Genomic DNA, 13,289 nt, shown 5'->3' on the forward strand with positions numbered 1-13,289 from the left:
GAAGTTAGCCAGCCTTTGCCGTTCAGTGGAGGTTGGTGGAGGGAGTGCGGTGGTGCTGGCCACCTGGAAGGCGGGCTCGGACCTACCTACCTGTCTCCCTCCCAACCTATCGCCTTTGCCTGTCACTGTACATACCCACTCCCTTAATTTGTCAAAAACCAATTTAGCCCCAACTTATTTTTTTGTTGTCTTTATTTTTACTTCCCCACTATAAATCGTCCCCTAACCCCCTTTATCGTCCTTGTTCGGCTAACCTATCCTGTCACCCAGCCTACTCCCAACCCCTACGTTCCCTTCCCGGAGGGGAACAAGGGAGAGCTAACGTCCTGTGTCGAGGCCCAACGAAGCCTCAGAATGGCCTCCCCAGAGTTCGGCGATCTTAACACCAAGTGGGTCCAGCGGCCCACAACGACAGCGAGGGGATGGATGGTGCGGAGGGGTACATCTCCTAATCTATCCTAACCATTTAACTGTTAAACTACCCCGGGGCTTTCAACAAGCGCCTCTCGCTTAAACTATTGGTTCTAACAACCCAGATTCCCGTCGCCTGTGTTGGTGTCCTTACAATTTCGGGCCTCGCCCCCCAATTTTCTCTCCGTGCCCTCACACGGTCTCCTGGCTGGGACACGTGTCTCCCTTTGGCAGGCACGACCCTCTGCCGAATCTCCCGCTATGGTACCCCCGGGCACTACACTGCCTCCGAGCCTACCAGCTCCCTAACACCGGGGAGTGCCCCCCATGGCACCTCCCCTGAAACGCACACGTGGCAGGCCGGCCTCCCGGGCCCCTTGCCGAGGGTCACCCGTGCCCACAACACTGCCCACGCGGCTAATGGCGCCCCGGGCCCCCGCACCAAGCAGGCGCACCCGTGCCCACTACTCTATCCCGGCCCCCCATGGGCCCATGGCCTACCGCGGCCGACTAGCCTGGTGCCCGGGGTACGCTCTCAGCGATACTCACCTTTCGCAGCCACGCTCCCAAGCCCGTCAACAGGGCTCCTGCACCCCTCCAAATGGGTCTCGAGCCTACATTCCCACCAACAACAAAACGACCTCCATTTTTCAATTTGACTAACCCAGCTAACTCACTTTACTCTGACCCCGGGGTCCCTTGGGCGGGAGTCACTCCTCCCCCCAATCACTCATCGCACCATGCATTCCCCATTCGCTCCACTCACACAGACCCGCTGGCCTCACTCACTCAACATGTCTCCACATCATAACTCACCAACTCTTCAACACACACACCACTGAACTCTGCCATCCTTCTAACTACATCCCCTAACTAACTCGTGCTCCCACGTCGTCCCTTAAACTATAGCACGTTCCTTTTAACACTACGTAGCTAAACTACGTCCCCTCTACACACTCACCAGTCTGTCTCTGTCTCAAATGTCCCAAATAACTTTTATTTCCCAACCTAAAGCTCACTAAATCCCTCTACCTAATCCATTCCACGGACTCCATGAGGACTTACCCCTGCCCCATGAAGTCGGTCTAGCTTAGCTAACCCTTCCCCCTAACTAGTTTCCATCCTGTGCCCCGGGTAAGGGGGTCTTTCACCCCTTGCCCAGGAATCCTGTACACCCGAAAGTGAGGCTTGTTTTCCCCTTTTTTTTTTTTTTTCATGCCCAGCACCTGCGCGGCAACTCAGAGCTCGCGCACTTTGCACCTGCCCGTGACGTCATGCAGCTGCACATGTTCCTCGTCCCTCCTTGGACGGGACCATCCGGCAGAGATACCCCTCCTGCCGGATTCCAACTACACGTGCAGCCATGACGTCACCGTGCGCATAAAAAAAAACACAAGCCCCACGTCTCGAGGGGTTCCCCACGCGAACACATGTGCTTTGCCCGTTGGAGCTTAACACACACGATCGCGTGGAGAACCCGTCCGGTCCAAATCCATTTACCTGCCTAACTTTGTCCGTCCGCGGGATCGGCAAATCCACCGCTGGCGTTTCCGGACCGGGACTTCACTCTCGCAAGCCAGCACGTGGTGGTCTCGTGCGTTGCACAGCACGAACCGCGTGCTCACTGCTGGGTGAACCCGGCACGGTCCTCGAAACAACTTCAGCCGCTACTCGGCTTTCGTTTCTCCCATGTCGCCGTCGTCGTCTCCATTCAACCCACGCATACCTGCGTGTTACGACGCACACAGTCCACACCATCACATTCACACCGGGAGACGCGGCTGCGTGCTCCCGCATGCCAACCGACATCTCCCTCACATACCGCTCTCTCACACACACGGTCTCCCTGGCACACAGCGACCTTGCACACGGCCGTTCACTCACGCACGGTGCCTCACCACTCACACAAACCATACTACTTACACACGCGGGGGCACTCACCCGCGGTGCCTCATCCACACACCGTGCCTCACTCATACACGTGGGGGCACTTAACCGCGGTGCCTCATCCACACACGCGGGGGCACTCAACCGCGGTGTCTCATCCATACTCCGTGCCTCACTCACACACGCGGGGGCACTCACCCGCGGTGCCTCACTCGCACTCCGTGCCTCATCCACACTGGCCGTTTCATCCACACACGCGGGGGCACTAACCCGCGGTGCCCCATCCACACCCGGCGTGCTGGGAAGCACGCACTCTGGCACCATCGCCACCACACCACTCACACACGGGGTCGCTTCCACACACGGGGACGCACCCACGCCTTGCACCACACACACAGGGACAACCACACTGGGGATCCGTGTCCCCACAAGGGTCTCCGGGGCCTCTATACCCCCCAAGCTCTCCGTGCACCTGTCCACAGCACCCGTCCCCTCAACCTCGCAAAGCACGACCGAACTCACCTGGTCGTGACTCGCCTCAAGGGGGCATACTCCCTCCCCTCGTTCCTGGAGGAGGCCATCCAGGTGCTCGCACTGGGTCTCTACCCATTCCGCCAGCTCACCCCCATTATCCTCCACTACCTCCGTGTGTGTGTGCGCGTCACTTACCCCGTCTTCCTCGTGTAGTCTCTCCTCTATGGTTCCCTTCCCGGCTGCCGTCACTGCCAACTCTTCACCCTTTACCTCCCTTGTCTCAACTATTATTTCTGTTGTCGTCACCTCGTGTCTCGTCTCACACGTTTTGGTCTCCCCATTTAATTTTTCCCTTTCGGTCATCGTCACGACCCTCGCCCAACACATTCCACGAATTATTTTTTCACCCGCCTCCACCGCGGGCCTGTCAGCCGTTGCACCCCCATCCAGCTCGTTTTCTCCCACACGTGGAGTCGCCATTCCCAGCTCCCTGGTCACGGCCTTCATGTCCGCCTGCAGGCATCGGCCCATGTTCTGCGTCTCACCCCGTAGTTCTTTCATTTCTTCCCTCATTTGCTGTGTATTCGCATCCATCGTCGTTTTCACTTCATTTGTATTTGTATCCATCTTTTCGTTCATTTGTTTGTTCATGCCTTTCATTTCGTTTTTCATTTCATTTGTATTTGTATCCATCGTCGTTTTCACTTCATTCATTTGTTTGTTCATTGCCGCCAGCATGGCGCATAGCTGGGCCATGTTGGATGCACTCAGCTGAGCCGTTTCGGCAAGGGTTGGGGAAGGGTCTTGGTGGAGAGGGGGGGGAGGTGTCATACACCGCGGCCGCTGCCGCACCCACCTCGGGCCCTGGGTTCAGTTGGGCGAGTCCGTGTTCCTGCACAATCAACATTTCCTGCTCGGGGATTCCATCCTGGACCATGGACTCTACATTATTACACATATCCATTTCTAATACCCCCGGCTCCCGCTCGCCTTGAGACGCCATCTTGCTTCTCGTGAAGGGTTAATTTAACTCGCTCGTAATTTGGAGGGAATCGGGGGTCGCTTCTCTCACCCCTGGACCGATTCCCGTGAATTTCGCTGGAGACAGGAGAGCCTGTTGTCCTGTTCTCCAATACCAGTGCCGCGAGGAGGGCGATGAATTTATATCCCACCACCTGACACCACTGTTGCCGATTCGCGCCCGCCGGCGTGCGGACGGCCACGTAACTCGAATCGCAGCACGTCGCCCACCGGACGGACAATCCAGTCGTGACCCTCTCGGACTAACGCCGGGAACCAGTCACGGGTGGACCTTTCGGTCTCACCGCGATCGAGCCAATCAGCCCCCGCGTGGGATAGGGTTGCTCGCCAAATTCGAACTACCTAAGTACCCACGCGGAGGGTAGACCGGGCGATCGCACCTCGCCGCAGGTCGACTTCGGACACGGGCCACTTAAGCGACCCGTTCCGTACTATCAGAATAACCGAGCGGTGTTATCGTCGACCTCGACGGTTCGATTAATTATCGGGCGTGTTCAGCCCACTACCAACCCTTTACGTGAAGCAAGATGAGGGTTCAATGGGGGAAAAGACGAAGCGAAGCGGGAGAACAGTTCAACAATAAAGCACATTTATTCGCGACGAACGGAAAGCACACAAATACAATTCCACCAAATGCACACAAAAAAGAAAACACAATTCCATTTACACAAAAAGCAAACATAAAAGTGAAAACACAGTGCAGAGCTAATACCGACTACCGAGCACACGGCAACACTTATACAATTCTACTTCACAGACGGCGCCGACAACACATACCCAAAACCAAGGAAAAGAAATACCCTCAAGAATGAGGCGGGCCTGGGGCCGAGACCGGGTCGGGCCTACCCGTCTGGTGATGAGACGCGGAGCGGCGATGGCGCCGCAACCCGCGGGCCTCGTGGACAGTGCCTGGCAGGGGGTGGGAACGGGGCCCCCTTGGTCGCACTATCTCAGCGCGGGGGGAAACAGGAGGGGGTTGCTGATGCTCGGGGTATAGAGGATCTTTATTATGTGCGACGAGCGTCTCCACCTCGGCCAGGTCGCGCTGTCGGCCTCCCTCGGGTGCAGCTTCCTGCACGACGCGAGCACCCCCTCGTCTGGTGTCGCCGCCTTTCCACAGCTCCGTCCCCTCCGTTCCGACTCCAACGCACACGACGAGCAGCTCCACCGCCCGCGAAGTCTTGACCCTCTGCTTCCGACTCTCCTGCAACTCCCTTCTGACTGACGAACACCGTCCTTTTATCCCCCCGTAACTTCGCCTTTGACCCCCTCCCTTTGACCTTTCACCTCGCTCCCCATTGGCCCGAGAAAAAGTGGGCGTGAAGGCTTTTTGATCCACAAATTTGCATATATCGATCGTTCTGGAGGCGGGGCCAAATCGCCCCTCGCTCACCGATTGGACGGCAAAAAGTGGGCGTGTGTCGTTTTTGATCCGTTTTTGAAGCAGAAAATCCGTGATTTTGTACACGCTGTTCGACGCGCGTTCTGCATGAGTCCAACACCGGTGCCCACAGTGGCGCAAGATGACGGTGGCGATGCTACGGTTGTGAGGTGTGACGTGAAGGTCATGGCGGTTGTGGTGAAGCGGTGGTTGTGGTTGGTGGTTGATGTGGTGGTTGTGATGGTGCCGATTGGTCCAAAATAAAGATAGTAAAAGAAAAACGGCTATCCTGAAGAGTCGCAGCACGTATAAATGACATGTATTCCCACTAGACAAAGGGTCTGGGCCTAACTACACATGCACCTACCGAGATACCTCATCTAAGGGATCTGAATGGTGGTTTGCGAATGTGGTAACCACAACAATATATATATATATATATATATATATATATATATATATATATGTGTATATATATATATATATATATGTATATATATATGTATATATATATGTATATATATATATATATATATATATATATATATATGTGTATATATATATATATATGTGTATATATATATATATATATATATATATATATATATATATATATATATATATATGTGTATATATATATATATATATATATATATATATATATATATATATATATGTGTATATATATATATATATATATATATGTGTATATATATATATATATATATATATATATATATATATATGTGTATATATATATATATATATATATATATATATATATATATATATATATATATATATATATATATATATGTGTATATATATATATATATATATATATATATATATATATATATATATATATATATATGTGTATATATATATATATATATATATATATATGTGTATATATATATATATATATATATATATATATATATATATATATATATATATATATATATATATATATATATATATATTTATATATATATATATATATATATATATATATATATATATATATATATATATACACATGTATGATTTGGGTGGTCGCTCGACTGCAGTTATTCTCAGGTTTTCCGTCTGTCTGTATGTATGTTGTAATGGACAGCTCTGGAGGCCAGAGGAGTCAACCGATTTTGATGAAACTTGACTGGTAGGTTCATACCAGGATCTGGTTGTATGCTTTTGAGCACCGTTGCCGAGCAACGGGACTTTGAATTTTTTGAAAAATCCTAAAATAAAAAACATATTCGAAAATCAAAAAATCGGCTTCCGCGCTTTTATGCGCACTACAATCAACCTCTTTTTCGAAAATTTTCAGCCTGATCTGTCAAAAACTGTATGACTAGTATGCAATTATATAGCAACCACCCATGTCACCTACCTGCTTGTGTATATGTATGTATATATGTGTGGAGACCAATTCTTGCAAATGCTATTCCCCACCTCCCCCCACAGCTGCACCTGCTTTTTATTGTTCCTTTCCCCCACCTCATGCCGTGACATACCATGCCCCTCCACTCTCACTCACCATTGACCTGACAGCCCGTTTGATTGGTGGAGGACCTCTCATCCCCTCGTTATCACTTGGCGGTCCTTCCCCCTCTTGTCTTGGGCCATCTGGGGCCTTATTTTTCCTGCCCATCTGGGGCGTTAGCACCCCAAGACCTAACAAACTGCTTTTGAAGGGACATTTATGACAGACTACATGGGCTAAAGCAGGAAATAAAAGGTTCAAACGTATGGTGATTTTTAAACACAGACAATGGGATCGGGAGACGTTGCCTTTCTCGACTCTAAAGTGTGGACATATTAAGTGATGCATTTGTAATATCATGATTCATGACATAACACTTACTTTTGAGTTTAGACATTCATTAAGGAAATAACTGCTCTCTACTAAGCATTATTAACCCTGAAGTAGCTATTTCCATGACAATATGTATCCATGCATTATTCGTCTCCCCACCCCTCCACCCCTCTCCGCTGTTCAATTGCCCTTCCTTCTGTCCAATTCATAATTCTCCGAGATGAAGGCTTGCTGGCATCATACCTACCTACCTTTACGACTTTTTGTAGGATTGTCTACTCGTCATAAAGCAGTTTATGCAAACATTACACCCGAAAGACAATGGCGGTTTTTCAGAGATGTCAATGCACTTTTACATTGAAGTGAAATCATAATTCGTATTTTAAGAACTGAGAATTACTGGATCCGATCATTGCTCAATTCTTCATTTTACATTATTGTGGAAAAGAACTCACCTGTTGTTCAGCATGGTTAAATGCAGCTTCAGGGAATTGTCCAGTGACTAATGTGGGGATGGCCATGTCTTGTACACAATTGCCCAGAACACAAATGTGATGTCATGATAGACCAGTTGACAGCATACTTGTGGCTGAGTTATTTGGCTCTCATTTTTATGTTTGGGTTGAATCTAAATAAAATGTATGTTCTCATGCAATATACCAGTCGAGCTTGCTGCATCTCCGGGCATCAAAATAATGTCTATATGAACTATCCCATAATATTGCACCGGCGGTGGCATTGTCATTGGATCATGCACTCTGCATCTGGGAGGTTGTGGTTGCATTCTGACCCTAGCCAAATCTTACCAAAGATTTTTGCAATCCTTCTTGCTGCTTCCTCGCTTGACACTCAGTACTTCGAGGTTGGAGCACTGGTAAGCTATGTGGCTTGGCATCTCTTCGGGAGGGAAATTTTCCACACAAGTGCCCTGCTGACTGTGGATGGAAAAGTGCTGCCACAAGATGGTTCTGCAGGTACCCAGTCTATTTGGAGAGGTAGTTTCCCCCAAAGTCAATGGAAGTGTTTGTCTGAGTTCAAGTCTTGTGTCATCTGCTGTCTCTGTCTGCTTGTGATTTGTGTATATGTGATAACTCTTCCATGAGCCCCACAAATGTGTAGAAAAAATGTCTTTCATAAAGAGGAGCAAGACTGTGCTGAATGCTCGGCAGACTAGACAATCCTGCTCCTGCTCAACAATGTTCATGGCTTGAAGATCTTTCAAATCGACTGCATCCTGCGAAGCAAAATAGGAAATATCACCTCAACCCAATGCGGGAAATTGTCTTCCATGGCATATCAGACGAAGTCCTTGAACACCGCAACAATGGGGACAGTTCAAAAATGACTTCACTCTGCTGAAAATACCAAGGTGTTGACCAGCCTTGGAAACCACCTTGACAACTTGGTCTGCCCAACACTGCTAATGGTTGATCCTTTGGTCAGGTCGCTACAAAGGTAGCACCTCTCCCAGTGGTTTCCCACAGACGTAGACTGTGGGAAATTGCCATTTGGTCTTAAAAGAGGAACATAGTGAAAGTGTGAGATTTCCCTTTGCTGAATGACATGTTCTTGGCAATGGACCAGCTCCTTGCTTTATGCTGATCACTCCACAGGGATGCTGCCAGAGCCTGCATCTGTCAGAGATGTGAGAGATTGTCTGGCACAAGGTGGGGTTGTCACAAACTGGTGGGATATTGTTCATTGAGGCAGAATGATTACTTATCAGTGGAGACCAAGAATAACGTCATGGCCCCTTTATATGATATCTTGAGGAACTCCGCCCTCCAGCGGTGGAACACACGACAGAGTGCCATCAAGAGCAACCCGCTGATTACATGTACGGAGAAAATCAGATAGCCAGTCCGGTCGGGGACCCTGAACACCATTAGAAAACAACTTGGAAAGAAAGTTCACGAGACTTGCTGGTGTTATGGTTAGAGTGTCCGTTCTGAGTCTGGAAGGTCGGTGGTTCGAAACAAGTCGTACCAAAAACTTAAAACCGTGCTGCTTCCTTGTTTGATGCTCAGCATTTAATAAAAGTCGAGAACATGGACAAAAAACATGGGTTGGCAACCACTGCGGATGCTTGATGAGCCTCATGGCCTCTTCCTGTGTTGAAGGTCCTTGTAATGAAACTCGTATTAAAGACTGCGTACCAGATAGTATCGACATCCATTCATTGCTGAGATTGGACATGTAGCTTCCGTTGTCACATTAACATTTATTGAGCAACGATAATTTTTAAAATGTAGGGGCAATACCCCTGACTGCTCACCGGCAGAATAATGATACTGAGGAGGAAGTCAATGTGGGATGACATCAGCAAAATGTACCAATGTACTAACAAACTTTAGTACATCACTGGTTATGAAGGTTGTATTCGTTTCATCAGAATTGTGTGTGTAGTTTTTGAGGAGAAATGGAATACCTATTTTGAGGGGCAACCCCACCCCCATAAACCCCCTCAGATCCCAAAGTATTTTTTTTAATCCCATGAGCAAATTTTGGTCCATGACTGGTGATGAAAGTTGTGGTCAGGTTTCATCGAAATCGTGTGTACTTTCAGAGGAAAAAGCAAATAACTAATTTCTTTTTGGGGGGGGGTGGTCAAACCTGGACCCACTTTGACCCCTGGTAGACCCCCTTAGACACTGATTATGATTTTTAATGTGAACAAACTTGAGTTGCAATATTTGCCAAATATCATTTTAGCCAAGTTTGGTCACAATCCCATCAGCAGTTTTGAGGTAAGAAGTTGCAAGTGTTTACGGGCTGATGGACGGACGACGATCCATCCCATAAGCTCCCCGGAACGATGTTCCAGGTGAGATAATGAGGTGACATTGTTTCTATCTTGGTCTCATTATTTCAACAGACAGTAGAATGTAGTTTGTTTTTGGACTAATTTCTTCTTTTAGGTCATACTAGCAAAGGTACCTGATGTTGCCAGGCAACACTGGGTCCCTCCTCCCACCCCACACCCTTCCTCCGGACTCCCACCCCTTCCCCACGACGGGTGGTGGTTTGTGTGTTTATAAGTTATAAATTGTGAGAAAATGACTGTTTAAAACCCCAAGTAAGGTTTATCAGGGTAAAAATGTGATCCTACAAAAAAATTTTTTCGCAATTAACCTTGGGAGCTCAGAAGAGTAGCGTCATAAACAGACAATGACTCGTTCACTTTTATACAGAAGATAACATAGCTCCAAGCTCCTAATGAAATGAAGTAACATACTAAATGAAAGCAGATCACTTAAAAATGGGGAAATAATGCAATCTCGTGTAAAAAAAAAAAAAATAAATCACACCAAATGAGACTGAGGTATCGCATGACACCACAGGGCCCGCACTTACTTTGATCCATTGACCAGCAATTACAAAGAATTGGATGTATTTTTTGCTGTATTTAGCAGAGTGACAGTGCGTGCAGAGGGAACTGCGGACCGTAGCATAGGATAGCACAGGCGACTAAACAACGCACCCATGCACGCACACACACACACACACACACACACACACACACACACACACACACACACACACACACACACACAATTATCATGTGACAGGTGGAAAAAAAATTGGCTCTCTAATTGAGAAAGCACGTTAATACGGCGAACGGCTCAAAAATTGAGTGTTGTCAAATGTATTTTGCTTTGAAACTCACAAAGAGAAACCATATAACCTTTGTAAAGCACTGCACCGAGTCATAAAATCACCAATTGTTTTTGAAACAGTCACAAGGACAAAGGAAAACATGATTGCTTATACGCTGCTGAGGTTAAAAATTAAAACCTCAAAGATATGGGATGAAACTTTACCACCATGGCACCCATGTAACCAAGCATGCAGGCACACACACACACACACACACACACACACACACACACACACACACGGAGGCACCCGTGTAACCAAGCATGCAGGCATACACATACACACCCACAGAGAGTCCTAAATTACAGATCCAAATATACCCATATAGTATGTACCTCTACCTTGTAGCAACTGCCGACTGTACATTCCAATCGGGACACGAACTGTACCGCCGTCCACTGTAGGGCACTCCGCAAACGGCTTCGGCAGTCAAGCAAGCGCTTTAATTTAATAGTTGGCAAGCAATAGCTATGTCCGAATGTCCAAACTATGTCTGAATTAGACAAATGAACACTTCTTTAGTTGTGGGAAATGGTGCTAAATTAAATTCTGGAGCTTAAATTTTGTAATTCAGCTTAGTTTAAGAGATTCTCGAGGTTATGGCATGTGCAGAAATGAAATAAAGCCATGAACACTGGTGTCTCCAGGTGCTTATAAGCATTGCAATGTACCCAGCATTTCAGAGCTATGATGAACAGACATTCGATAATATGAGTGAAGAAAGTGAAAAAAGAAATCGTTGCGCCTGTTGCAAGTCAGGGCATGGTTGAGCAGGCCAAAAAAACATGGTGGCTTCAGATCCCAGCGAGGTAACCCAGAATATGCCTGAAGACCCCAGAGAGTGATGTGGCCGAGGATCGCCGGATGGAGGATATAATTAAAGAAGGCCGCTAATTATCTTCAAAAGGGATGTTTTAATTAACCCGAACACCCACTTTTCACTCTTGCACTTCCTTGGAGTTTCCTTTGTATACGTGCAAAGTTTCAGGCTGATAGGTTTCATGGTTTTGGAGTTATGGAGGAGATACACATACGCACGCGCACACGCGCGCGCGCGCGCACACACACACACACACACACACACACACACACACACACACACACACACACACACACACACACACACACACACACACACACACACACACACACACACACACACACACACTTATTGGTATTGATATAAAACATTTATGATATTTATTGATTATCAAAGGAGCCGTGTCTGTCTGTTTGTCGTGTTATAACTTGAGAACAGATTAACGGATTTAAATAAATCGAACTACAGTTGATTCAGGGAACTCCTGGGAAGGTTTGTGATGAAATATATAGATATATATTGATATATATATATATATATATATATATATATATATATATGTATATATTTTATTTTTATTTTATTTTATGTGTCCGTGGCACATGTGGCGGAACTGCAAATGCCAACTTGGGATGCTGGTTATCCCAGCACTCACTTGAATCCTTTTTTCGCTCACCTATTCGAAGAACAGAGAGCTATACCAATACCTCCGGCGTCAGCGTGAGCGTGAAAATGTTAAAGTTTTTGGTGCAAGTTATTTAGAAGCTTGCCATTCATTTAATATGTGTACTAGGATGCTGATATTTGGCATGGAGGTTCCTTTGGGGTATATTATTTATGTAGTGAAGTTGAAATTAAAAAAAATAATTTCAAATGTTTTAAATTTTTGACCTGTTTTGAACTTAACTTTTTGTAGCACATCAATGTTAAAGTTTTTGGTGCAAGTTATTTAGAAGCTTGCCATTCATTTAATATGTGTACTGGGATGCTGATAATTGGCATGGAGGTTCCTTTAGTGTATACTATTGGTGTCGTGAAGTTGAAATTAAAAAATAATGTTAAATTTTTTTTAATTTTTGACCTGTTTTAAACTTAACTTTTTTGTAGCACATCAACGTTAAAGTTTTTGGTCCAAGTTATTTAGAAGCTTGCCATTCATTTAATATGTGTACTAGGATGCTGATATTTGGCATGGAGGTTCCTTTGGGGTATACTATTGATGTGGTGAAGTTGAAATTAAAAAATATTTTAAAAACTTTTGACCTGTTTTGAACTGAACTTTTTTGCAGCACATCAACGTTAAAGTTTTTTCCTTTCTAATGTTTTTATCCAGCACACTATTTTTCACTGATTACAATATACAAATACATATATTGCTTTAAAATTATTTGGATCAGACTTCACTGCAATGCTTTATAAAAAAAAAATTATTAGACTAGTCTTTTAAAAACGATAAATGTATAAACAGGCGAGCATTGGGTGGCCTGGACACCAACTCTCTGGTCTTCTTGCCCTATTGATTAGCCATCACAGCAAAGATTGGTATTTCTGTCAGCAAAGCGACGGGTCTTATATTTTAGTATATATATATATATATATATATATATATATATATATATATATATATATATATATATATATATATATACATTTATATTGAAATAAACATGCATACACACAGTAATAATGGAGGAAAAGTATGATGTTGCATGTTTTATCGACTTCTCCAAGAGGATTTCATTTCATCAAGTTTTGAAGAAAAAATTTCACCCATCTTGGCATTTTCTTTTGGGGGT

General features: G+C 45.8%; 1 protein-coding gene across 2 annotated transcripts in view; it reads left to right on the forward strand.

The window, feature by feature from the left end:
* The window catches only part of LOC147008773 (caM kinase-like vesicle-associated protein), a 173,505-nt gene that overhangs the window by 142,760 nt on the left and 17,456 nt on the right, over positions 1-13,289 (forward strand). The gene's annotated exons all lie outside the window — the stretch shown is intronic.

The sequence above is a fragment of the Eptatretus burgeri genome, chromosome 18 (assembly GCF_056783735.1).
Source record: "Eptatretus burgeri isolate ZD-2024b chromosome 18, Ebu_testis_v1, whole genome shotgun sequence".
NCBI classification, from domain to species: domain Eukaryota; kingdom Metazoa; phylum Chordata; class Myxini; order Myxiniformes; family Myxinidae; genus Eptatretus; species Eptatretus burgeri.